This window comes from Rousettus aegyptiacus, unplaced genomic scaffold, assembly GCF_014176215.1.
Source record: "Rousettus aegyptiacus isolate mRouAeg1 unplaced genomic scaffold, mRouAeg1.p scaffold_m13_p_1, whole genome shotgun sequence".
Taxonomy (NCBI): Eukaryota; Metazoa; Chordata; class Mammalia; order Chiroptera; family Pteropodidae; genus Rousettus; species Rousettus aegyptiacus.
In genome coordinates, this window is record NW_023416284.1 from 174,886,901 (window position 1) to 174,913,154 (window position 26,254).

General features: G+C 38.8%; 1 protein-coding gene and 1 long non-coding RNA gene across 5 annotated transcripts in view; one reads left to right on the forward strand and one right to left on the reverse strand.

The window, feature by feature from the left end:
• Positions 1–3,354: 3,354 nt before the first annotated feature.
• LOC118603862 lies at positions 3,355–6,422 on the reverse strand. The gene is made up of 3 exons (XR_004951391.1): positions 6,093–6,422; positions 5,129–5,363; positions 3,355–3,687 (listed from the first exon to the last, which is right to left on the reverse strand). It is a non-coding gene; the product is annotated as an uncharacterized LOC118603862 (long non-coding RNA).
• Positions 6,423–7,447: 1,025 nt separating this feature from the next.
• CCDC170 (coiled-coil domain containing 170) overlaps positions 7,448–26,254 on the forward strand; it is a 79,667-nt gene continuing 60,860 nt past the window's right edge. For 2 of the 4 annotated variants that reach the window (XM_036222737.1, XM_036222743.1), the window contains exon 1: positions 7,448–7,521. The gene's annotated coding sequence lies outside the window, so the exon portion shown is untranslated. The other 2 variants (XM_036222754.1, XM_016149150.2) reach the window with 2 other exon arrangements.

Here is a 26,254-nt window from a genome sequence, read left to right on the forward strand (position 1 = left end):
GTAATTTAGAATAAGAGTAAACACTTCATTTATCTAATCTTTTTTCGTAGTGTCTTGTGGGAGAATTTTCTACTCTGTGTTTTAAAATAATAATGCTAATAGCTAACACGTATTCTTTGTTCCAGATTCTGTACTAGGCACTTTACAGGCATTAACTCATATAATCCTTGAAACAACCACATGGCCGAAGTACTGCTATTATCTCTGTAGTACAAATGAGGCCCAAGGAGGTGGAGAAATTTGCCCAAAGTCATAAGGCCAGGATTTCATCCCTGGCTCCAGGGTCCTGCCAACTTACTCACTGTTTGAGGGCCTGCAAGTCCGGGTATAACTTCAAGGACTTTTAGTATTTTTTAAAAAGGACAAGATCTCACACAAGTTTATACTTTATGGGTGTTTTTTATTTTTCCATATGTATGAAAAGAACTAGATCTTATTCATAATCTGTCTCAACTAAGGGTGCATCTGCTGACTGTCCGCTTCGTTAAAGCGCTTACAGGATGCTCATTGGGTCACCTGTTACTTTCTGCTCCCCTGAAGGAGGGCTGGCTTTTGTCCGAGAAAAGTCTGCCAGCTACATGGATCTAACTTTTCAGTAATGCAGTGACTGAATAGCACAGCAGTGACATTCTTTCAATATGGTAAACCTCTCTTTCCAGGGCTGTATTGCTTTATGACAACCAAAAATATTTTTGTAAACATTATTGCTTCATTTTTCTTCAAAGAATTTCATAATCTTTTTGATGCTTTCAAGGGTATTATGCACAAAGAATTTTCGCCTCTGTATCTTTTTGCTGATATCGTTAATTTTATTTAAAAAACCATACCAAATTAATACAAAGCAGATATATTTAAAAGTTATTATTTTTTGAAGAGATATTTTGACTGCTCTTTAGAATGCATGACAAATGCTGCAAATCTTTGAACTTGTTTTATTCTTCACTTTACTTTTTCATCTCCAAAGAGTTTAAAATATACATAGAATAAAAAATACTACAAAGCAGAAAATATAACAAGATTCATAGTTTTTTTTATCATTTTGTCATGTGTGACAAATTTCCAAAATTTTATACCTATAAAGTGTTTTGGAAAATCTATTTTTACTTTGGGTGGATAATTTTGAACAGGAATATATAATTTTAAAAATTCATATTATATGGTCATATACTTGAGTTGTTTTAAAATACACTTGGCTTATCCCCTTTAATCTGACATTATTAAATATTAGCTATTTAATGGCAAGTGTTGTCATAATGAAAATACTTGTAGATTTAAATTGGGAACTCAAAGATACCATTCTGTACAGTAAACAAACAGTATATAAACTACATGTTAAATTTAATCAGACTGATGCCAGTGAAATAACAGTAGTTCTTGTTATTTACAGTAGCTATGTCCTATGAAGTTGCTTCAAATACTGAATTAGCAAATATGGAACCGTTGTTTCTAGGGAAAATACAAAGTTAGCCTTCGGTCACAGCGTTTTCACTAAGCGATCAATGCACAACCTTGCTTTATGTGTGTTTCTGTTTAAAGACATTTTGTTTAATATGTAGTTGATTCATTAACATTGAACTCACAGCCAATAGCACTGTCACTCGGGCCTCACTGAGGTCATCTAACACACTATTTGTTCCGTAAGGTACAGCAAACAGCCTCGTTATGCTGAGGAGCCCTAGACAGCGCCTTAGTACTATGCCTGGGGGCCATTTTAAAGAGCAAAATCACACACACACAAAACCACAACAATGCACCAGCAAGAAAAGTGGCACTAAATAGACCTCGAACAGGACACTTGTTTCCTACCAGAAGGCAGAGCGCCACCTTGTTTGACCTCAGCTGGGAACGGGCCTGTGGATGACAGGTGTTTCACCAGTCTGGGCATGTCTGCAAATGACTGAGAAAGTGTCCTGAGCACTGATTTTGGGGTTGCAAATAAATTTCAGTGAGTGGGTGAATTCACAAACATGGAATCCACAAATAATGAGGATTGACTATTTTTTAATTTAATGTTTTATTTTTCAATTACAGTTGACATTCAATATTATATTAGTTTCAGGTGGAGGGCATAGTGGTTAGACATTTATATAACCTACGAAGCGATTACGCTGATGCGTCTATCGCCCACCTGACACCACACATAGTTATTATTGACTATGTGTCCTATGCTGTGTTTTATATTACTGTGACTACTTTTATAACTGCCAATTTGTACTTCTTAATCTCTTCCCCTTTTTCACCCAGTCCTCCACCCACCCCCATCTGACAACCATCAGTTTGTTCTCTGTATCTATGAAGAATTAACTGTATTTTTAAAACTTAAAGTTATGCTCTGATCGGTGTGTCAGAAAACCAGTTTCTTATATAAGAAACCCAAGTTGTTTTAGACATTATTCAATTATCAAACTTATTCCTCCTTCATAGATCAATGCATCTGGTCTATATCTAACCTTTTAGAAAAGAAGACACTTTTATACATTGAAAAAAAAAAGTCATAATAGATGTACAAATGGTCCATCTTCAAAGTCAACAAAAGCATGATAAATGTACAAAGAAACTCCAAAAAAAAGCAAAGTCGTGTCTGCTGTGGCTGGTGTCCCTTAAACTGTGGTGAACTCTTGTACAGAGCTCAACCTGGCCAACCACACGTGGCTGCCTGCACTACGGTGTAGGCCACATGGGGTAGACACAGCGGGGAGGGTGGATGGGTCAACTTTTGAGACGTACTGACCAAGAGTAGGGGACTTGGAGGCCAAGAGACATCACTCGAGATGCCTGCACTGCCATTTACGCGACGCGAACCTGAGCAAGCCCCCTCTGAACTTTAGTTTTCACACCTGTAATAACAGGATAATAATAACCACCTCACAGGAATTGTTTGAGGAGAAAAGATAATAACTGATGAAAATTACACACGGGAAAAAAAGAGGCATGCGATGTTACGACTCTCTTTTCCAATAAACATGGGGGATCCCTTGAACGTTTTAGAACCGGGGAATAATCTGATCAGATTTGGGGTTTTAGAAAAAGAATTCTCGTGTCAGTTTGAAAATAGATTAGAAGCAGACTAGTGTAAAAGCCCAGATTTAAAAGAAAAACTCCAAAAACCTATGGTAAGGCAATGCTAGCAATAATGGAGAAAGGAGAAGTAAACTGAAGAATTATTTCTGAGACTGAATTGTGTAGTTGAAGGCACTATTATTATTCTTTCTGGAACCCTTTCTTTAGCTGGAGTACCCCTTTCCTCAAACAGCCCCTGTGAATGTTGGCTAGAGATGTGCCCTCCTGCCAATGACTAGCTGAGATGGGGCTGGGGGTGGAAATGGGGCGGGGGGAGGGGAGCAGGGACAAAGAGCCAGAACCCTGGCCTCAAAGTGGAAGTTAGTTTCCAGGCTTGGCCTTACGCTCAAGTAGCTTGTTTTCCCACTCTACCCTATTTTTCTTATCTCCCTGTCTTCAGTAAACCACTTTTGTAAGAATCTGGACTCTCTCAGCTCTTCCAGGGGGACTCCAAAAGGAAAAGACTTTAGGAAAAGACTTTTAGCTGCTAGGGGTGTGGAGAAGAGAGGAATCAGACAAGGCCCTTAGGCACTTTTCATAGTCCTGATTGGTTGACATTTCTGTTAAATGAAGACACACATAGCAAGGTGGTTCTTCAGGCCTTCTGTCAAAAAGTGCTTTCTTCCTCTGGAATAGAAAAACTATTAACAATGATTGTCCAGTTAATCCCTCCACATTTTCCCTAAAATATTAAACTATTTTTGACTTGCAATTTTATAACTGAAAAATCACTTAGGCAAGGCCACAAAGGGTGGTATTATGTACAACAAATCTTTTTGACCAGTTGAGGAAATATAGATTAAAACTTTTTGAATTTAAAGTCAAACATCCTATAAGTCTAGAAAATATATATTATCATGGATGTTTTTCAGGGACTTATATTTACTCAGCTAAAATATTTTTAAAGTGGTCTCAATTTTTGATAAGAATTTTGCTCTTGAAAAGAACAATCTGTATTTACTTTAATGATGAAACTGAAGGTCCTTGAGTTGGTTATTTTCCATAAAGCAAAGTCTCTAAGCTTAGCCTATAGTAAAGTTATAAAATGGGTCACATTTATTTTAAGTGTAAAATATATTAGAAACAGTCATATGTATGGGGAAATAAAAAAAAATGGACTTCAAAAAAATAAGCGACATGAAAATTATGAAGTTCTCTGAAAGCGACATTGATAAATTGTTTTACAACCAGCTGTACCTTCATAATAGAACAAATAAAAGATTTGTTTTAGGGTGAATTGATAAAACTAAAATCATTGCCAAAGAAGGACTCATTTCTTAAAAAGACTAAATAGAGATCCAGCAAAACAACAGAATCGTGTCTGAGAAAGGGTTGAAAAATGGCTTTGAAGACCCTTAAATGCTCTGCTACTTAACGACGGCAGTAGATGTCGGCGGTCTGTATTTCACCAATGAATCTTCTGCGAGATGACTAAAGTAGTCGTTTTCAGCCTTTGGCGACATTTCATTCAGTTGCTTAGGAAAATATTTAAACATCTTTAGACAACTAAATTGTCATATGAGTGGTTTCAGTGACAGATTTCTAAATATAAGTCAAAAGCCTCCAAAGTTATTATCATATTACAGATTTTCTTATGAGAAACATGTATATTTGCAAGACAAACAAGCAAACAAGAAAGCCCCAAAATAAAAGCTCAGGGCCCAGAGAAAGTTCTCCATTGCCTCCCACAGCTACTTATGTTTTTATCTTGTCTCAGATATCATGTGTATTTAACATATTATCTCCGCATGCCAGCTTTATAAATACATTTCAGGATAAAATTTAACATGATAGCAGAATGAGCTGGAAATTCTGGTTTAAGCTGGATGTGCCCAGGACTTCCTGTTCCCAAACTGCAAAAATATGTTTGCCTTCCCCTAGCAGCACCTCAGACTAAATTTGTCCCAAACTGAGTCCTCCCCGCCCCTCTGCTTTATCTTCTTGCTGCCTTTCAGGCCTCACCATGCTTTCCGCTGGGCTGGTAAGCTCAGATTCCAGTTGATTCTGCCTCAAAATCTTCCCCCTCCTCAGCATCACCACTCCTGTTCCCGCCAGTCCCAGCTCTCACCTGGCCTGTGACAGTCCCTCCTGGAGTCCTCCTCGCTTTTCCTCCAACGTATCCCATCAACTGCTGCCATTTTCTTCCTTTGGGTGCAGCATTCGTAATGTTGCTCTTCAGACACTCGGCCACCGGAAGAGTTCCTGTACACCACGGTCCAAACTCAGCCTGGCATCTAATTAGGGACATCTCGCTTCCACAAAGATGTAGTTATATGAACTGTCCTAGTCACACAGCTTCCCGTCTTTGTTGTCATTACAAAGAAAAACAGAAGTCTGTACTGAGGGATTCGGATCATAATATGTTGCCCACACCTGTAGTTTTGTGAGAAATCTGGGCTGGAACGTGCTCTGTGCGTTTTTAGTTCCCTTCCTTGCTTAAACTGTCATCCCACCCAGAATTCCCCGCACGGCCAGCCTGCTTGTTCTACCATCATAGTGAAGGCTTTCAGGGTCCAGCTCAGCCATACATCCAGACTCAGTCCTGAGTCTCAGCTCTCAAGAACACATCACCAGATGCTGCCCTGAAGAGTCACTTGACTCATGTCTTGACATCCCGGAAAGTTCGAAGGCATCTGGCCAGGGGTCCCACCAAGTATGTTTTCTGCTCCCATTTACCACAAAAATACATAGAGAAAAATTATGTTTAACTCTGATTAGAAGTTGTTGTGTGTGTGTGTGTGTGTGTATGTGTGTGTGTGTGTGTGTGTTTCAACTATATATTGAGGTCCAGCTGACAAATAAATTGTAAGATATTTAAAGAGTACATAGTGACGATTTGATGACATACATTGTGAAAGGATTCTTCTCATCTAGTTAACACATCCAGCATCAACACTGATTTTTAGACTGTGCAAATTCATGTTTTCTGTTGTCATGAGAAGAGTCATAAGGTTGATCAAATGACTAGAACTAGACTTTATAAAATTCAATTCTGAAATGATTGGATATGAGGTTAATAGAGAAGGACTTACCCAGATGCCCTGAGGTTTCATCGACTTTTGTGTTTTATCCAGTTGTGTTGTTTCATCGGAAATTTAAGTGTGCTGTGATTTCTACTGCAAGGAAAAATGGCAACTTGAAAACATGTTTACTATAAACTATCCTATTAATAGGAGATTTCTGAAAGTCTTACTTTCTACTGAGGATTTTTTTTTAAGTTGCTTCAAGTGAAAGTATTGAGGTGATTCTGAATTGGATACGTGGTGATGATACTGTAAAATCAAAAGCCATTTTCAAGGCCAAGTACTCCTCAGACGCTAATGGATGCATGTAGGATGACTGGATGGAAACCAAGAAAAGCTGCCATTTCTCTGATTGCTAAAAAATTTTAGAGCAGTCCACAGGTCTACCAAGGGCCTGAAAGTGAGGTGAATGTAGGTCCCAGTTTTAGGTTCTGCTACACATCACGGGTCCTTAGGCAGGTTATTCATCTGCTTTAGTCCCATGGTCTGGGGGCCGATCCTCTCTGCCACTGACCCGCTGTGTATATACCCTTGGACACTTTATTTCATTTCCCTGTGACTGGTTCCTTGTCTTAAAAATGGGTAATCCTAATATCCACTTCATAATCTTGTTTTACTTGAGGAGGTCATGTATAGAAAACGCTTACAGTGGCTCTTAGAAGAACACATGCAAGCATTTCATAATTAGAAACCGTGGCTGTAATTAAGAGTAGAGTTACTGGTAACTTGTATTCCCCTGCAGGGTTGCAGAGAAGGTTAAATGAAAGGACGCTCACCAGGACAGGCTACACAATTTGTGGAGCCCGTAGAAAATGGAAATGTACGGCTCTTTGTTCAAAAATCATTAAGAATTTCAAAGCTGGGGCAGCAGAACATTAAACCAGCGAGCCTTGCGCAAATACACAGGTCGCAGGCCCACGAAGCCCGCCCTGGAGCTCGACGCACAGGCGTTTGCACACAGTAAGTGCTAACTAAATGCGCGCCCCCCTTCGTGTCGACGTGCTCCTGCCCCTCGCGGGCGGCGCCAGCACTTTGAACGCTGACTCCTGGCTGCCCCTGGTCCTCGCGTAAGGACCAGACCTGGAGTTGAGCTCGCGATGAGGTCCGCGGTGCAGACCCACCTCCGACCGCGTTGTCCCCAAGTCGCTCTGCAAGCGCCCGCCGCTCAGCCAAGCCTCGGCTTGGCGCGATGGGGCCGCCGAAGCCGGCAGGACCCCGGCGGGGGGGGGGGCGGGGGGGGCTGTGGCCGGGCCGCGGGGTCACGCGGGCGCCGCGGCGACCGGTTGCCCGAGGAGACGCCGCGCGCCGCAGCCCCGCCGCCCGCCGCCCGGCCCCGCGCGCCGCAGCCCCGCTGCCCGCCGGCATGAACCCCTCCGGCCCCCGACGCCTGCACCCGACCGGCGACGCCGCCTTGGGCGCCTCGTCGCCCGCGCCCGAGGTACGGCCCCGGCCCGCCGAGAGCGCCCCGCGCGCGGCCCTTCCCTCCGCGCCGCGCGGGGAGGTCGCCGTCGGCGCGCCCCCGCCTCGCGGGGGAGCCGGGCTTGCCCAAGGCCGGTTCCTGTTAGGAAGCTACGGGCGGGCGGTGAGTTTGTGAAGTGCGTGTGGATTTCAGGTTGTGCCAGTTCGCGTCTCTGACCATTGCAACGGGTTAAATTCTCAAGACGCTGTGTCCAGCTCCTGCAGACCCTCCGCAGTCCTCCGCTGCCCCCGCGCAGCAAGTAATTCTTTCATCGCACTTACAGTGCTTAGCTACTGAGCGTGATGCAGAGCAATTTCTTTAAAATTTGATGCGGAAGGATTGATGCCAGCCCTGAGCAAAGGCGCTAGCCTTTCCGTGGCTAAACTCTCCAGAAACATTAATTCAGTTGTCGTCGGATCGATTTACTCATTTACTGCCAGGAGGTACTTGGCCAATGGGGACTTTTTGGGCATCAGGTATGGTGTAACGTACACACACACACACACACACACACACACACACACACACACACACACACACAGAGTTCTGGCTGGCTCAGAACTCGCATCAGGGTCCCCACAAGGCACAGAGTGCTCCAGGAGTGGTTGCGAGAGACCTGGGAATGGTGTTCAGCTCAACTTCCAAGAGGTGTCCTGAGGCTAGCCCCGCTGCCCACACAAATCCCTGGGGATACACACAGTTTCAAAACGTGCCGTAAGAACCGAATATTCAGCAACTTCCGACTGTTGCCTCATTTACATCTGACCCAGTAGCGCCTTACGTCTGACCTATATTTAGATTTCTCTGATTCCTGGTGTTTGTGGAAAATTAATACTGCGTTGTACAAATAAAACTAATTTTTCTTCCATTTCAACATTTATATATTTTATCCCAATATTGGTTATCTCTGAGTTAAGCGATATGGTTATGTGGTTAGTGATGGTTAGTTATGGTTAGCTCACGCATGAGTATGTGGTACTTCGATATTCTTTATATTTGTGGGAGAACCAATTGAAAGTAAACCATAGACATCCTGGCCCTTTATCCCTCAATACTTTTAGTGTGTACCTCTTAAGAACAACAGCATTCTCTAACCAAAATATAATGATCAAATTCAGGTTATTTAACATCGTTGCAATGTGATCTAATGTACAGTATCTACTAAAATTTTGCCAGTTGTCCCAGTAATGCTATTTACTGCAAAAAGTGTTTTTCTTTCCAGGATCACACATTGTATTTAGTAGTTGTGTGTCTTTAGTCTCTATAAATCTGAAATACTCCATCAGCCTTTCTTTGTCTTCTATGATACTGATATTCTTTAGCGTCTAGGTCATTCACTTTGTAGAGTAGGTTTATCTGATTGTTTTTCATTAGATTTTTGGTAGGAATACCGTATTAGCATTGTGTCTTGGTGCATCACACCGTGGGGTACCTGTCAGTTTGTCCCACTATGGGGGATGTTCCTAGTTAGTGGTATGTACCAGTTTCCACTGTAGAGGTGAAAAATAAAGAAGTTTTAGCAATAAAAAAAAAGGTCATATTGAATAATCTTATTGATTCATGTTGAGATTTTTTGGGGGATAAATTTTACTACCTTCATAAAGGAAAATATCCACCAAGCTCAAGATTTTAATTGAAAGACCTAAACTTTATTGAGAATAAAAGTAGGAGCAGAATGGCCAGTATTTATTGCAATTAATTTTTCAATTTTCAAAATACTTCATTTGAGACAATCTTATAACTTGGGTAGGCAAGACAGGAATTTCCCATTAGATAGGTGATGACGTGGCTGGCTCAGTTAGCAAATAATGGAGCAGGGATTTAAATATCTTTCTTTTGAAAGTGTAGTACTTTTCCTGGCCATATCACGATGCACTGAAAAACAGATTAAAATGCAAAACAAAGATGGTATGTAACTGTATAGCTTAAGTTCCTGTAGAATACTACAGGAACTTAAGCTATAAACTTTAGGTTCGAGAAATCCTGATTATTCTGTTAATTATCTGTGAAACCATAGGCAAAAAAAAAAATATCACTTAATGTCTCAGAACTTTAGTTTCTTCATCTGAAACATGGAACCATAATACTTATCACATACTGTAGTTTTGGGATTTCACAGTTAATGTATATAAAACACCTGATAGAGTGAAAGAATAAGTGCTTTTTAATATTAGGTATTATAATTCTTCCTAACATTTTGAATTTGCCTCGGTATCACAGCACTACCATCCACTACTGTCATCATCACTGACACCTCCCCTGATACCTCAGCCACCACCTCAACAACCAGTGATTGAGGGACTGTGCGAGAGACGGAGGGTACAGAAATCAATTTGACACAGTCCCTGCTCTCAGTGAAGAATCAAGACTTCACAAGCAAGAGAAATAGACACATAAACAGATGATGATTGTCTCATTGGTCTCACCCATGAACCAAATGTAATGCTGCATTTTTCTTGTTGGGTTCACCTCGAATTAAATCATTAGCTTTTCTAGGCTGGAAAACATGATAAGTACTAAGAACAATATCATGTGAATTGAGGTATAATAACTCAAGCATAGAGGGATAGAAACGTGCTCTGGGGAAATTGACAGATATAGTTTTGAGCAGAACAGTGGGATATTGCTATGCATTTGAAATAGGGTATGGAAGCTGAAAAATGTTACCAAATCATGTAAAGTAACGCCAGTCGGCAAAAAGCTATAGCAGTTATTTCAAACACGATGGTTTGCCAGCTAATTTGCTATATCCAAGTTTTCACATACCTAGAAGACCTGAACCAAAGTTATGGCTCCATTATATCCTGTTGTTGGACATTTGAGCAAGTTCCTTTTTTTCTTTGGAGGAAAAACCTCCCAAAACAAGGGTTATATTAGAATAACTGTCTGCTGGGGTTCTTACGAAAAGCAAGTGGAAATAGCAGAACAGCCTGTCAACAACTGTAGTTCCTCGAGGCAAAGGTGTTAGAGAGTGGGTCATGTATGATTATGGAGGAAGTAAAGTCACTTTTCCCTTTATTTCCCCACCACTTCAACTTTTTAAAGAAATCATGATAAAATACACCTAACAAAATTTACCATCTTAATCATACGAAGTGTGCAGTTCAGTGGCATTAAGTACATTCACATTACTGTGCATCCATCACTACCATCCACCTCTAGAACCCTTTCTATCTTGCAAAACTGAAGCTATGTACCCACTGAACAGTAAATTACTCCCATTACCCCCTCCCCAAGCCTCTGGCAACCACCGTTCTACTTTGTCTCTGAATTTGGCTACTCTAGGTGCCTCATTTAATGGAATGATCCAGTATTTGTTTTTGTGACTGTCTTATATCACAGCATAATGTCCTTAAGGTTCATCCATGTTGTAGCATGTGTCAGAATTTCATCCCTTTTTAGGGCTGAATAATATTCCATTGTGTGTATATCATGTGTTTGTTTCTCCATTCATCTGTCCATGGACATTTGGGTGTTTCTACCTTTTGGCTATTATGAGTGATGCTGCAATGATTATGGGTATACAGGTATCTCTTCTAGACCATGCTTTCAGTTCTTTTGGGTATTTACCCAGAATTGGAATTGCTGGATCATATGGTAATTCTACTTTTTAATTTTGAGGAATCGCCATACTGTTTTCTACAGTGGCTGCACCATTTTACATTCATATCAGCAATGCACAAAAGTTTCAATTCCTCTACATCCTTATCCATTCTTTTATTTTCTTTTTCTTTCTTTTTTCCTCCTACTTTTTTTTTTTTTGATAGTAGCCATTCTAATTATTGTGAGGGAGTATTCATTTCCACTTTTTAAAGAACCATTTCCTCTTTCTTTTGGTTTGCTCCTTTTTTTCCCCCTCTCTTTTATTTAATCAAACTCAAGTTTAAGAAAGGATCTGATTTAATTATAATATGTCTTCATATAATTAAAGTCAGAAGGCTTTCTATTCTAGGCATAAAGATCAAACATTCAAATCTCAAGAATGTAAGAAAGGAGAGACAAATAAACAGAAATAGGAGGGAAAAGAATAAAAAAGATGATGATGGAAAGAAAAATAAATATAGAAGTAATTACAATATATAAAATGGACTAAATGCTCAGTTAACTGACAAAAGTTAAATTTAATGTTTTAAAGTCAAGGTATGTGCCATATATGAAAAACTCATATAAACAAAAAGATGTGGAAAAGTCAAAAGCAAAGTGTATAAAAAGGTTTACCTGGCAAGTAATAAGCAAAAGAAAGCTGATTAGTTACAGGGATATTATATAAAATACTTTTAAGACAAAAAAGCATTACTAGAGGTAAAAAGAGTCAGTATAATGATACAAATTACATCTATCACATAATAAAAATTTTCATTCCTCGTGAAGTTGTAACAATTCTAAATGTGCATGCATGTAAAAAATAGCCTCAAAATATATAAAATAAAAATTGACAGAGGGAAAAATCTATAAGGAGATATAGACACATCCACAATTAGAGTAGAACATTTTAAATATCTGTTGTTAGTATCCAATAACCAGGTAAAAATTTGGAAAGGGAGCTATTAAAAGTACAAAAAATACAAACTTGCTTAAGTCCTTGTGAAGAAAAAGTCTGTGAAACATTTGGAATATGGTTGTAAATGTCAACAGGATGACTTTTCTTTTGCTTAAGGGAGCGAATAGCTTTGGACTATGAACTGATTAATGGGACAAAATCCTAGAAACTACTCTATTGTTAGGAATCGGACTAGAAAAGTAATTAGATGTTTTCCCCTTGTTTTAAATAAAAAAGGGATTTATACTTTCCAAAATAAATGACGACCATCTCCTCATGAGAAAACATTGGACAAACCCAGGTCAAAGAATATTCTACAAAATAACTGAGCAGTACTCTGCAAAAGTGTCAAGGTTGTGACTGGAGGCTATTAAGGAGACATGACAGCTAAAGGCAATGTGAGATTGACTCTTGAACCAAAAAAAGGACATTAGTGGAAAAACTGGTGAAATTTGAATAAACTCTGTAGTTTAGTTAATAATATTGTACCAATGTTAATTTCCTGGTATTAATAAACGTACTTCACTTATGCAAGTTACTAACGTTAGGGGAAGCTAGGTAAAGGGTATACAAAAGGTCTCTGTTCTAATTTTGTTACTTTTCTCTAAGTCTAAAATTATTTTGAATACAAAGTTTTAAAAAGTGAAGGATAACCAGCTAATTTATTTGCACATCCAATTTTCTTTAACTACAATACTTAGTTTCTCTTGGTATCTAATTATACTTGGGCCACCTGGCTTTAGAATGTAGCATGAGAGAAAGTATTTGAAGAATAGGTAGGAGAAAAATCTTTTTGAACACTAAATGGAAAGCAAGTTTTTCTTTGCATATTTTAAAAAGATTGTGTGTCTATTTACTTAATATTACCAAATATAAGGTGTAGTCTGAAACAATAATGAGTGCTCTTTGGTTTGTATTTGAATTAAGTTCACTAATTTAAAGACTCGCTTTTTCTGAGTTCAAGGACAATTTAAAAAATTTAATTGAAGAAGGGAGTAACATTTGCTGTATGAAGAATTATTTATGCTACATTCTTTACCCAATGTTTCTCTTTTCTTTGTTTCACTTCCAATTTTTTCCCTTTGAAATTATTGCTTTGATCTAAAGCAGAACAGTTCAAAGGCATTGCTGAGGTTGACCAGTAGACCACATTCTTTCTTTTACTGATACCACCTCTATTGATTATGGTTTATATATCTACATGTTTAGGGTTGAATAAAATATTTTAAGTATTTTTTATAAAAATGAATATTTGAATTATATTTCTGGGTAACTGAAATAACTTCCTTTTCATTGACTGAATTTACTCTATTATTTTACTCTTAAATCTTCCCTTTCAGCTTTGTGCAAAACGTATTTTTCAGCATATTCAATTCATCACAATCTACTCTCAATGTCTGTGCGAAGGGGAGCAATTTAAGACCTGGCTATAACTGTCTTCCCTAAGATAGCTTTCGTAAGTGTTGCTTATTTCAGAGTAAATGAAATGAGTTGTAGTGGAGAATACCAAAAGGAGTGTTTTCATATATATATGAAATAAATAAATATATGAAATAAATAAATATATATATATTTATTTATTTTTCAATTATAGTTGACATACAATATTAGCTGCAAGTGTATGACATAGTGATTAGACATTTCTATAACTTACAACATGATCATTCTGATAAGTCTAGTACCCATCTGACCCATATACAGTTTTCACAATATTATTGAGGATATCCCCTATGCTGTACTTTACATCACCATGACTATTTTTATATATGGTAATCTGTATTTTTTAACAAAAGGATGTTTTGACATTGAAATCTTGTTACTGTTTGGACAGAGCAAAAATGAGAACTTGAGAAAAAATCTGAAGCAAACATATTTTACTTAGTGACACATACATTGTATTAGTCACTCATTTGGCAAGTATTCATTGAGTCTTAGGCAGAAATTTTTTTCTTCAGCAACTAAAAATGAGTGTCTATTCGAAAGCAGGCTCTGTTTTAGATAAGGTCCCCTATCATACAAATTACATTCTTGTGAGGGAAATAGATAACAAAAGGCAAACAAATAGATGAATAAGGCAATTTTAGGTAAAAAGGAGAGTGGTAAATGCTTTGAAAAGAAAAGAAATCAAGATGACAAGGTCAATATTGACTGGGGTGAAGGGCTGGTCCACTTGGATATGGTAAGTAGGCAGGGCTCTGCCAAGGATGACATTTGTGCTTAGTCGTGAATGATGATGGGAGGGAATGTTGTCGGATATGACAAGGGACTGAGGGTGATGTGTTTAAAATGCTCCTCAATTTCAGTCTATCTAGCATTTCCTCATCATGAGATTCAAGTTATTATTTTTGGCATTTATGGTAATTTTATATGAGAGATGTTAGATTTTTCTCACTGCATCATATCAGGAGCCTTATGCCAGTTTATCTCATTATTAATGTTATGAAAGGCAAAGAAAGGCTGAGAACCAGAGTAAACAGACTAAAGATACCTGAAAACTACATTCATGCATTCTGGATTGCTCTAAGGAACATTGTTGAGATGATTGGTGAATAATATGGTGTCATTGTTAAACTTCCTGTTTGACAATTGTGTGCGAGGGAGTGTCCTTGTTCTTAGGGGACACATCCTTGAGTATTTAGAGGTTAAAGACCATGTCTGCAAATTACAAATGATTTAGCAATCATAATTGTAAAATGCTCATGGAGAGAAGAATAAGTTAAATGTGGCAAAACGCACTCACAGTTGGTGAATCTAAACGAAACAGATACTTGAGTTTATTGGATTATTCATGTAACTTTTCTGTAAGATTGAAATAAGACTAGAAAAATTATGCACCTGCAACAAATGGGGTTATAAAAAGAAGACACCATTTCTAACTATTGTGCTCACGGTATAGTTAAGTAAATTTAAAAAATGGTAATGAATAAGAGGTTTAGAAAGGAGGAAGACAAGCATGGCTGGAATAGAGATATGGTCTCAGATAAGGACATAGAAGGAAAGATGAACAAGCAAACCCAATTATACAGGTTGCTCTGGTGGAGCATGGGAAGTGGTGGGGGTGGGAAGTTTTGCTGAGGCTCCTGGACAGTGGATGGGGAGATGATGATGACTTTGTAGTGCCAGCAGGACATGCCGGTCATGTTCAATGACAGTCAGAATTGTGCATCTCCAGCCAGAGATGCAGATTTGCAAGCCGTCATTTGCTGGAAGCGGTTAAAATCTCAGGAGGGCGTGAAGTAGGCCAGGGAGGGGGTCTGGAGTGAAGAGGACAGAGGACGGAGGACCTAACCCCAGAGAACACCACGTTAAGGAGTGGGTGAAGGAGGATGACTGAGGAGGGAAGGCCAGATGGTTAAGGGAAAGCAGAGCTGCTTGGGTTAGTGGTGGTATCAAAGATGAGTAAGGAGAGTTCAAGGAGAGAGTAATTCATGTGTGGGTTAATTTTTATCATCCCCCCTCCTCCTGCCCCTTATCTCAGGTGTTGGGTCTCCAGAGGACAGGCAACTTCAAAGCACCAATCATGTCTCCCCACAAACCTCCTTTCCCCAGATATTGAGGCCACACTTTCCCCCAGATTTATTTAGAACAGACAGTTAGAATATGAGGGAACAGCTACCAATACCCGTGATTATAGTTTTGGCCATATTGGCTGTTAAATGTTTCTTTTGGGTAGTAATTAACTAAATATTTTAAGGCTATTTCTGGTCCATGACTTAAAAACATGTCATTTGGGTAAGAATGTTCATAAAGGGTGGGCTGGCATTTACTCAAAAGCAAGTTTAAGTATTGAGATTTATTCAAGTTTACAAAGATAGGTTTTTTTCACAGGTGATATAGCTGTGTTTCACATCATTTTTACCTTGAGACAATTTATTCCTTCTCTAGTCTGGCAGCAATAGTTGCATAAGATTTTTGTAATCTTAGGTATAGTCTGGTATCAGCGTTAATGTCCTACTCTTTGGAAAATCCAGGGTGTGCAGGTGAATTTTATGTGTCACCTTAGTTAGGCTTAAATATTTGGTCAAATACCCGTATAGATGTCACTGTGAAAGTATTTTTTAAGTGAGATTAAGATTTGGATGAGTAGATTTGGGTAAAGCAGATTACCCTTCCTAATGTGAGTGGGCCTCGCCCAATTGGTTGAAGGCCTCACGAGAAAAGACTGAGGTCTTTGAGGAAGAGGCAGTTCCACCTCTGGACTGCCCTTGGACTCGAGCTGTACCGTCAGCTCTTTCGTGGGTCTCTAGCCTGCCAGCTTACCCTGGAGATTTCAGACTTCCCAGCCCCCACAATCACGTGAGCAATTTCCTTAAAATAAATCCCTCTCTCTGTATATGCACACATTCTGCCAGTTCTTTTTCTCTAGAAAACCCTGAGTAGTACACGGGGTAACTTCATTCTGAGTCCTAACATGCTTGAGGAGTTTGCTAGAAAAGTGGGTTTATCATGAAGGACAGTGGCCGCAATGCCCACAGGTGCTTCACACAGAAACACAAAGGCTGATAATCAACAGAAGGGAACTGAGAAGAGTTTGTCATAGCTGCTGCCTGATTTCCTAAAGAGACAGGAATAATCTATCCATCAGGGCCCACCATGCTTTAAGGGACCTATTATAATGTTTTAAAATCAGAAGAGAGAAAAAAGGAACTTTTAAGATGAAACCATTTTAATATATAATATTTTGATACATTCATCTTTATACCAATGCAATCACAAAAGGGCACATGAAGGTAAAAGTACGTAGGGCACACCTAAGTTAAAATGTGGCCCCAGCCCTGTAGGGGGATGGAAACTGTGTGTGGAAACATTGTGTAGAAAGCACTGAAGAGTTACTACTAAGAGGTAGGTGATTGAAATTTTTTTTTTTCAGTTTCATTGAGATACAGTTGACATTTGTAAGTTTAAAGCGTACAGCATAACATCTTGACTCACATAGATTGCGAATTACTACAATAAGTTTGGTCAACATCCATCATCTCCTATAGATACAAAAAAATTTTTTTTTTCATGTGATGAGAACTAGGACTTTCACATGTATCATGTAACAGTGTTGATTACAGTAATCATGCTGTGCATCACAGCACCAGTACTTATTTACCTTTGGACCTTTCGATCACCTTCAGTCAGTCAGCTCTCCTCCTATCTTCCCCTGCCCGACCTCTGGTACCTGCAAATCTGATCTCTTTTTCTATGAGGTTTTTTCTTTTTTTTGATTCCACATATAAGTGACATCATATAGTAGTTTTTTTTTGTCTGATTTATTTCACTTAGTATAATGCCCTCAACATCCATCCATGTTGTTGCAAATAGCAATATTTCCTTTTTTTTTATGGCTAAATAGTATTCCATTGTGTATTATATGTGTGTTTGTATATACACAAATTTTTCTTTCCATTGATGTCTGTCTGTCTATCTACATCTTACAACTTTATTGTCCTTTGATGGTCACTTAAGTTGCTTCTGCTTCTTGTAATACTGCAGAAAAATCTCTCTTATGTTGTAAGTAGGTTGACATGAAACTGAAGAGTATTGAAATGAAGTCCAACAAGACTTAAATCTCCCTTTGACAGTTTTATAGACTAGAGAATTGATCTTTTGGAAGTTGAAATAAACTATATTTCAAGTCCATTTTAAGGGAAATTTTTCTGAGGAGCCAGTTTGAATAAACAACTCATTAGAGTTTACAGCACACGACTCAGCATAGAAACTAAAATATTACAGGTTTGAAAAAATTTAGATTGAAAATAATTTATCGAGTGCTTTATAATTGAGTGGAAAAGCCCAATTTGGAAGAGTTCTAGAATCTTTAACATGCGAAAAGATATATAGATGATAATGATGAAGAACATGTCCCATCTAGTTGTCAACAGAGAGTTTTGTTTCCACCATTCCTTTCACAGAAGCTGTTCCATATGCTCTCAAATCTGCATTCATTATTTCATTATTAGCCTTGCCGATCCCACACCCAGTGCCTCCCACGGAGATCTCTCCACTATAAATGCCAGCACACTGCTAGTCACTTAAAATAGGACCTGAAGTTAATTAATTTGCCTCTGCCTTTCTTTGCATCCAGCCTGAGAAGTTATCTTGCTAATGTGAAAAGATTTAAAAAACCTTCAAAGAACTTAATATTAAATTAAAATAGAAGCTTCTAAACTGATTAGACCCAAATTATACAACAGTTACGAACTTACAGAAAGCAGAAGGAATCTTCCTAAAGTCATTGGAAAGGGATTTATGAATTATTTAAGTTAAATTCTTTGAACTTAACATTAGTTATGGAAATGCAACTCATTATTACAATAGCCAGAATTACAGACAGCAATATTGAAGGTCATAAAATAATTCAATTCAGGGAGAAATGATTATTTCAGCATTTAACTATATATATATATATGGGATGATCACAATGTGAAAAAACAGCGAGTCATACAGGCTTTGGTTTGAATTCTGGCTGTGCCCCTTCCTTCCTTCCTTCCTTCCTTCCTTCCTTCCTTCCTTCCTTCCTTCCTTCCTTCCTTCCTTCCAGACATTTACTGATACCCAGTCACTGGGGACACAGTGGTGAACAAAACGGGCATCTTCCTGCCTCTAGGGACACCATAGGCTAGTGGGGAAGTAGGTATTAAGTAAATAATCATACAATTAAAAATAGTTACAGTTGGCGATTATATGGAAGATAAGTATTGTGTGACATGAGAGCAAATAACGTAAGAACCTAACTTAGATTGAGGGTTTGGGAAGGCTGATTTAAAGACCGAAAGCAGGCCACACAGTGGCTGGTTAGAGTGAGCCAGAGTAAGGTTAGAGTAGATGGGAGGGAGGGGAGGGGACAGGAGAGGAGAGGAGGTGAGGGAGGAAGAGGGAGAAGGAGGGGAGTGGGGGGAGCTGGAAAAGGCAGCTGCGAAACTTGGTCAAATTCCTCATCCTCTTTGAAACTAAATTTTCTTTTCACACCATGTGGATAGCAGTAACAGTTTGACCTGGTTGCTCTCAGGATTAAAAGATACTGTATTCGAATGATGCTCAGTACAGACCTAGCATAGATGTTTACTACCTGGTGGCAATACATAATAATAATAATAATAATAGTAATAATAATAATATCTTCAGTGAGTTTACATTCCTGTGAAGTGATAATATTCACCTCAATAATGGAAATATGTGAAGAGAGGCTGATAGTTATTTAAGGAACTTTAGAACAAAATTTCACATTTATGATAATCTTAGAAACTATTTATTGCAGTCACAACTGAAGGAAAAGGCAAGACAAAACATCTTAATATTTTCTGATTAGCAAATGAACTTAGGTAACATATCAGCAAGGTTACAGAATAAAGACACTGAAGTTAGAGTGTGAGTTCATGTAATTTTCCATAATGTGCATCTAGCCTGTAAGACCTTGAAATCAAGATGAGTCATTACACAGCAGGAGATAATAAGCTCCTGAAGACAGGACGAATTAAAGAAACAATTGCAAACTTGTTAGCCAAGATATTTTCATAACAAGGCACAGAAAAACTACAAGTTAGTGAGGAAGGGACCTTCACTCTAACAAGGATTATGGTTTATAATTTTTGTCCCTTCAAGGTAAATATTTGATAGAAACTTTAAACTTTTACCCTTATCTAACAAGATGTGGGCAAATTCATGGCCTTGTCTTCCCAATGTATCTTGGTCAACTCTCTTCTCTCCACTTTCTTCGAATGCTCATATCTCTGTTCTAGGTTGATTTCTAGCCGGGGCTAATTTTAAATGAGGCTTATTATTTTCTGTTTTTACAAGAGGTGAGTGAAATTCCATCTGTACTTGTTCTAACAGGCCTTTGCTTAGCAATAGTAAGGTGTTATTATAACAAAGTAAATAAGTTCGGCCAGGTATTTTTTTTTATCTTTGATATCCTAACCCTAGAGATGTAACCAGAAGAGAAGCCTTTCCATTATTTTCATCTGTCTATTCGTTCATCTTTCTGTCTGTCCATCCATCCATCCATCCATCCATCATCCATCCATCTATCATTCATTCATTTATGCAATAGCATTGGGTGGATATCTGTTCAACAGACGTTGACGGGGATGTTCATCAAGGAAATATGCTTGCTGGTAAGATACGAATATACCTGATTTCTGTCCTCAAACTTACAACCTTGTAGCTGATCATTCATTTATGTATTAATAGTCAACATGGAGTTCATGAGATCTTACTCCCCGCAGGCACTGTTGTAGACACTGGGGAGACAGTGCTGAAAAACAGACACAGAGGCCGTCCGCATGGTAGATGTGAGATGCAGTGTAGATGGTAAGGTGGGCTGTGACTACAGGGGGTGTGCAGAATGATTAATGAGAGGCTCGGGGAGAAAAATATTTGAATTTTTACTTATCTTAATTCATTTTACTTAATTTATATTTTTGTATATACCTGGTAAGGTGCCTAACATGGACAGTAGCACATGAATACCATTTATATGTAAATAAATATTTAAATTTATTCCGTGAATTCATACTGATACGGTTGCATAAACGAAAACATTTGCAGATCCCGGGATGAAAGCTTGGATTTAGGGTTCGATAGCTGTGTGGCTTTGAAGTCAGTTCTGTCGCTCACTCCCTGTGGCTTCTTGGCCAAATCCCAGCTCCTCATCCTTTGTAAGAATCGTTCTAAGGATTGAGTGCAGTAATGTCAGTAAAGTGCTTATGTTGTGTCTGTTTATTTCAAGTCCTCAAAAAATGATGTTATTATTATTGATATAATAAACATTAAAATTCAGACATCTTCAAACTATTGAGGAGGGACTGATTAAGCAATGACACTTAATGTCACAAAACTTTCATAATAAATTATTGATGAGAATGTAAGTTGGTGGTACTTTATATGCAATAAGTACCAAAATCCTTAAAGTTTTTTTGTTCACTTTAACCCAATTGTTTCCAGGAATTTTTCCTAAGGAAACAATTGAAAATTCCATGGATTTATAATAGTGACAAACTGGAAAAGGAACTAAATGTCCAAAGATAGGAGAATAGTCAGATTAAATTATAGCTTTATAACGGAATATTGTGCATCTCGACTTTTTTAAAGAATACTGGGAACGTATTAATGTTTAGTGAAGAAGATAGGATACAAAGTTATAGTGTGATCCCAATTATATTTTTTAAAAAGCACACTATTGCATCAGTCTACTTTCAATTTTAGATCAAGTTTTGGTGGAGCCATTTTCAATCCTGTTGTTAAAATGCTTTAAAATTATTACATCAGCTTAGAATACACGACATTTGAGAGCTCGGTAAGTTGGTGTTAGATATATGAGGTCTCTGTGCTCACCTAACAGCATATATATTTACTGGTTTCAGCAGGAAGCTGGACCTGGGTGATGAGGAACGCAGGCTTAATACCCAGACAAGACGCCTCCGAAATGTGTTTCTGATATTAACGTAGTTAATGTTGTCAGATGATATTCAGGGCATGGGCCAAAGCATACGTGTTAATTCATTCTGTGCTCTATTTTAAAATTATCCTTGAAAAGCCAGAACCCGAGAGAGATGTCTACTTGGACGCCATTGCTTTGCCTGCTATAGAAATGCTTTTACTGAACGAGGGCTTACTTGGCATCACTCAGCTGGGTCGTTTCATGAGTTTTGAAATTTGTCATGATTTCTCGTTGTGAATAATAGTATGTTACTGAGCGACTCACTTGCTTTACCTCGCGGTGCTCGTGGATTGTGCGACTCACGTGGATGTGCTTAGAGGAGCCAAGTCAAACTGTGGTCTGGCTTTAGCAAGTGCACAGCACCCGACAGTGTGTATGTGACACTTGCTTCCTCTCATTCTTAGCTTCCCCGCCCCCCCCCCCCATCACTGCCTATTGCTTATTTCCTTTTCATTTTTCTTGGTTTGACATTGGATGAGAAATAAATCTGAAACTTTGGATAGAAATTAAAGTCATTCTCTGAAAGTTAGGCCTTTGGTAAACTGTAAAGGTCACAGGAAACACGAGCAAAGCTGAGGACTTCCCTGTGGTTTATGGTAAAGGAGAAGCTATTCAGTTGTTGGGATGTGTGTTCCAGAAAACCCACAGAGCCAAAAGGAAGGCAGCTTTTCTCCTGTGGGGCTTACGTGATACACCCATGGTTTCCAGTTGGTCGGTGACGCTGGAGAGGGACAGGCTGAGATGCGGCACGGGGAGAGAGGCTGTGGCCTTCCGAAAGTGACCTGTCCCCAGGGCGGAGGGCTCAGCAGAAGTCAGCCAGCGTCAGGGCCTGATGCTGCTTCGTACAGCAGGTAAGAACGGGACGAGATGGTGGAGTGGGTCAAGTGGGAAGGCTGAGGTGTTAAACAGAGCATTCATCCATCCAGTCATTCGCTTCCTCTACCGATGACTATTGAGCGTTTACATTGTGAGGTCCTGAGTGGATGCTGGCTGCGACTCAGTGGACATCACAGTCACGTGAGGGAGAGAGACATTACGTAGTTGGTTACGCATATAATTTATTTCTTACCATGCGTTAAGTGCCGTGAAGGAGAAGCAGAGATAGCTGGGAGAGAGCAGTGTGGCTATGGCGAGTACTGATTGATTAGGTTCTAAAGGAAGCTGGGAGGGGAAAAATGGATTGGGATGAGTTTTAAACTGTAACTAGAAGAGGGAGGATTTCTTTTAAGGTGTATGCACTGTTGGTTCATTTCCTCTGTTGGCCTCCAATCCCTTTGCTTGTCCCTAGCTGTGTCCTGCTGTGCTCTTTATGAGGCCTCCTGGGAGGGCATGATGCAGGTGATGGAGGAGGCAGGGCGAGCTCTGGCTCTAAAGATTATGGGTTCTGCCTTTCAAAAGGAAGGGAGTCTTAAACAGGAGTTTTCCCGCTCTGGTCTGCCCCGTGGAGTGTGCTCAGGCCATTCTTATCTTCGTGTAATGATAGTTGCTGAGCACTGCCGTTTAAAGGTCAAAATCTGCCTTTAATCCTATTTATTCGGGACATAAAAGAGAGAAAAATGAATCCTAAAAACTTAATTGTGGATCTTGCTCTGTCTCCCTGCAACGATTCTTATAAGAAGGTCAGAAATTATTTGGTTTCTGAAGTGAAGCCTCCCAATGACAGATCGCTCACGTTTCCTACCGTTTTCTCATTTTTCACAAAATGGGCCTCTGTGGACTTCGTGGCTGTCAGGAGCGTGTTTGCTGGATGTCACGCCTTCCTTCTAATGGAAGACGTGCTATGAGGAGTAGTGACGCAGTATCATTTTTATTTTTTTTTTTTTTTTTTTTTTTTTTTGGACAGAGCTAAGGGACACCTTGGAAGAGAAAGCAGGGATTTAATGCAACATAGAAGTTATTTCGGTTGTTTTTTCTCTCTGGCTTGTCCTTTGTTAATTGGAGGTTTTTTTTTTTTTTTTTTTTTTTTTTTTTTTTTTTTTTTTTTTTACAGTTAATGAAAACATTAAAAAGTCATTGAATTCTTGTTTTAACTTTTGAAGACACCATTTGGCCTATAATCTTATTTCTATTCCATTTATTATAATGGTGAACTTCCTGTCCCAAATGTAGTCAAAACGTTGTAGTTGAATGACAGACACATTCCAAGTATTGCCGGAAACTTAGTGATTCTTCTTTCTACTTTTGCTTTCTTGTGATGCGGAGGTTCAAGTTCAGGGTTTTCTGTTGCTTCTGCAGCCAGTAAGGAATTCACAAACACAGTGTTCAGTTCCTTAAGTCTGAAGATTAGGATGTGAAAATTGAGAACCTAGTAAATTGGACTCTTCAAAGATGCTTTCAGTTGTCTTTTGCTTAATTAATTAAGAAATTGATTTTAATATTAAAATTATAGTCACTTCAGGGATAATAAGTTTGGGAGGTTTCCTTCAGACCATTAAAAAATACTTTTTCTATTCATACTTATAGATGTTTGACATGTCTTTTAAAAACATAAGTGGTATCGTCCTGTTCAATTTGTTCTCTAAATTACTTTATTTATAAATAGTGTAAGATCTATACATGTTGTTTCAAGTAAATTTAGTTCAGTTATTTTGCCTACTTTCTAGATTCTCATCTTATGGGTGGGGCTGTATGGAAGTACTATAGTTGACCAATCAATAGACACTACAAACCATGAACATTCATGTAGAATTAGAATTAGAATTGTATCTCATAGGGTATATGCCCAAGTGTGTCCCAGAGTGGCAGGAACATTGAGAATACACATTTATTAAATATACTTTAAACTTATTTTTTAAACTCTACAGCACAGAAAAGCAGTCATTGCCTCCAGGCCCACTACTAGTTGTTTGGTATTTGGCAATAGAATTTCCTTTTTAGGCCAAAATTGCCTTATTTTCAGGCGAGGGGGCGAGGCAAATCCCTAATCGTAGGGTCGTTCCGAAGAGCAAATGGGAGTAGTTCCTGGTTCAGTAAATATTAGTTGTGACTTTTATATATACATATATAGAATCACTATATATATCTCACAGCCTATATATAATGACATAAAGATTAGTCCTTGAAGCAGACCCCCAAAATGTGGCATCGAAGTTTTTCTAACTGCAGCTTCTCCCCATCCAATGAAAATAAGACACGATTTTTTTTTAGTAGAGTAATAATATTAAGTATGTTTTACAATGTTGTCTTCTTTTCAATGGAGATATTGAATTAGAAGGGTTTTTAAACGAGTACGAGTGATACCCAAGGGATGGGAAAATAATGTAAGAGCCATAGACCAGCTTTTTCACAAAACTCGATTTTATGCAGAAATGTCTTCTTCCAAAACTGTCCCCACAACTACTAAGGTGTAGATGCTTAGATTTATTTTCTGGATCCCATAACCATCACGCTATTTCCCGCAGGCACTAGTGAGCTCCCAAAACAGGTGCGGATATAAGAAGCAAGAAAAGCAAGGGGTGCCAGGAATGTCCTTGAAAGTAGGGAGAAGAACTGATGAGTAGTCAAAAACTGACCGAAACATTGATTAGATTGGGGGAAATTCAATTTGCAAGACTTGATTTGTGCGCTGTAAATTCGGAGAGAAACTTAGCTTGGCAGGAAGAAGTTGGAGACTGGGAGAGAGGGTCTTGGTTGTGAGGCAGCACAGGAAGCTTGAAGGGGGCTGGGAGGAAAGAGAGATAGACAGATAAACAGACACAAACAGACGGAGACTAAAGGAACTGTTCCTAAAGGAACTGTTCCGTAATGGAAGAGCCTTGGTCATATAGTCGTATACTGCAGTATGAACAAATGCTGGAACAAAGGGAGATTGGTTTATAGGACAGAAAGAGAGGAGTGGACTTAGCAGGTTTTGTGTGTCAGAGGTAGGCAGTGATTTTCTTCTCATTTTTTCTTGTCCGTAGGATAATGAGATAACTAAATACCATAGTAGCAAGACTGGCCCCAAGACATTGTCCCTAGGTCAGATAATTGGGCACATTGTGTACTAAATTATGAATACGTTTATCTCTTCTTTATGCCATTGAGCTTTGAAACCATCCTTTATTCTGAAAAGACTATGAGCCACCCTGTGAGGCAATTTCAATCATTATCATAATATCAGTAGCAGAATCAAATCATGTATAGCTGGCTTTCTAAAATTAATATAAAATTGCTTCATGGGTTAGCTGAGAGCCACCTAATAACTTAGATTGTCCTCACGTGAGGACAAATGGATGAGTTTTTAATCTTGCCATTTCGAATAGGATAAGATTTTTTTTTTTTTTTTTTTTTTTTTTTAAGCAAAGATTGTTTAATGCTTATCGAAAAAGTTGAAGAATTTTCAAAAAATTTTATGAACTTGAGGAGGGCTTGTTTGGGAGAGCAGCACCTCTGACATGTCTGCTCTTATCTCTGTTATGTTCACGGCTTCGGTGCTGGGTAGGGTTGCTTTCGTCCTCACGTTCTCCATAAAGGCCGCCTAGCAGTGCTTGCGATGTTTGGACCTGCTACTCCTCTTCGTTTAAGGGGTGATGTTTATTCGGATCCCGCAAGTAATATGCGATCATTGTAGATTTGAAACATACAGAGAAACATATAATAAGAAAGAAAAAAAATCTAGAACAATAGCTAAAAGATAACCACGGTCGACCCTTTCTAGGATTTTTCTTATCTTTATATTTAATTTATACAAATAATGCATAAATCCATACTCCTTGGGAAAAAACTACCCCCGCCCCCAGCTCCCAGCTCCAATCATAGTGTCA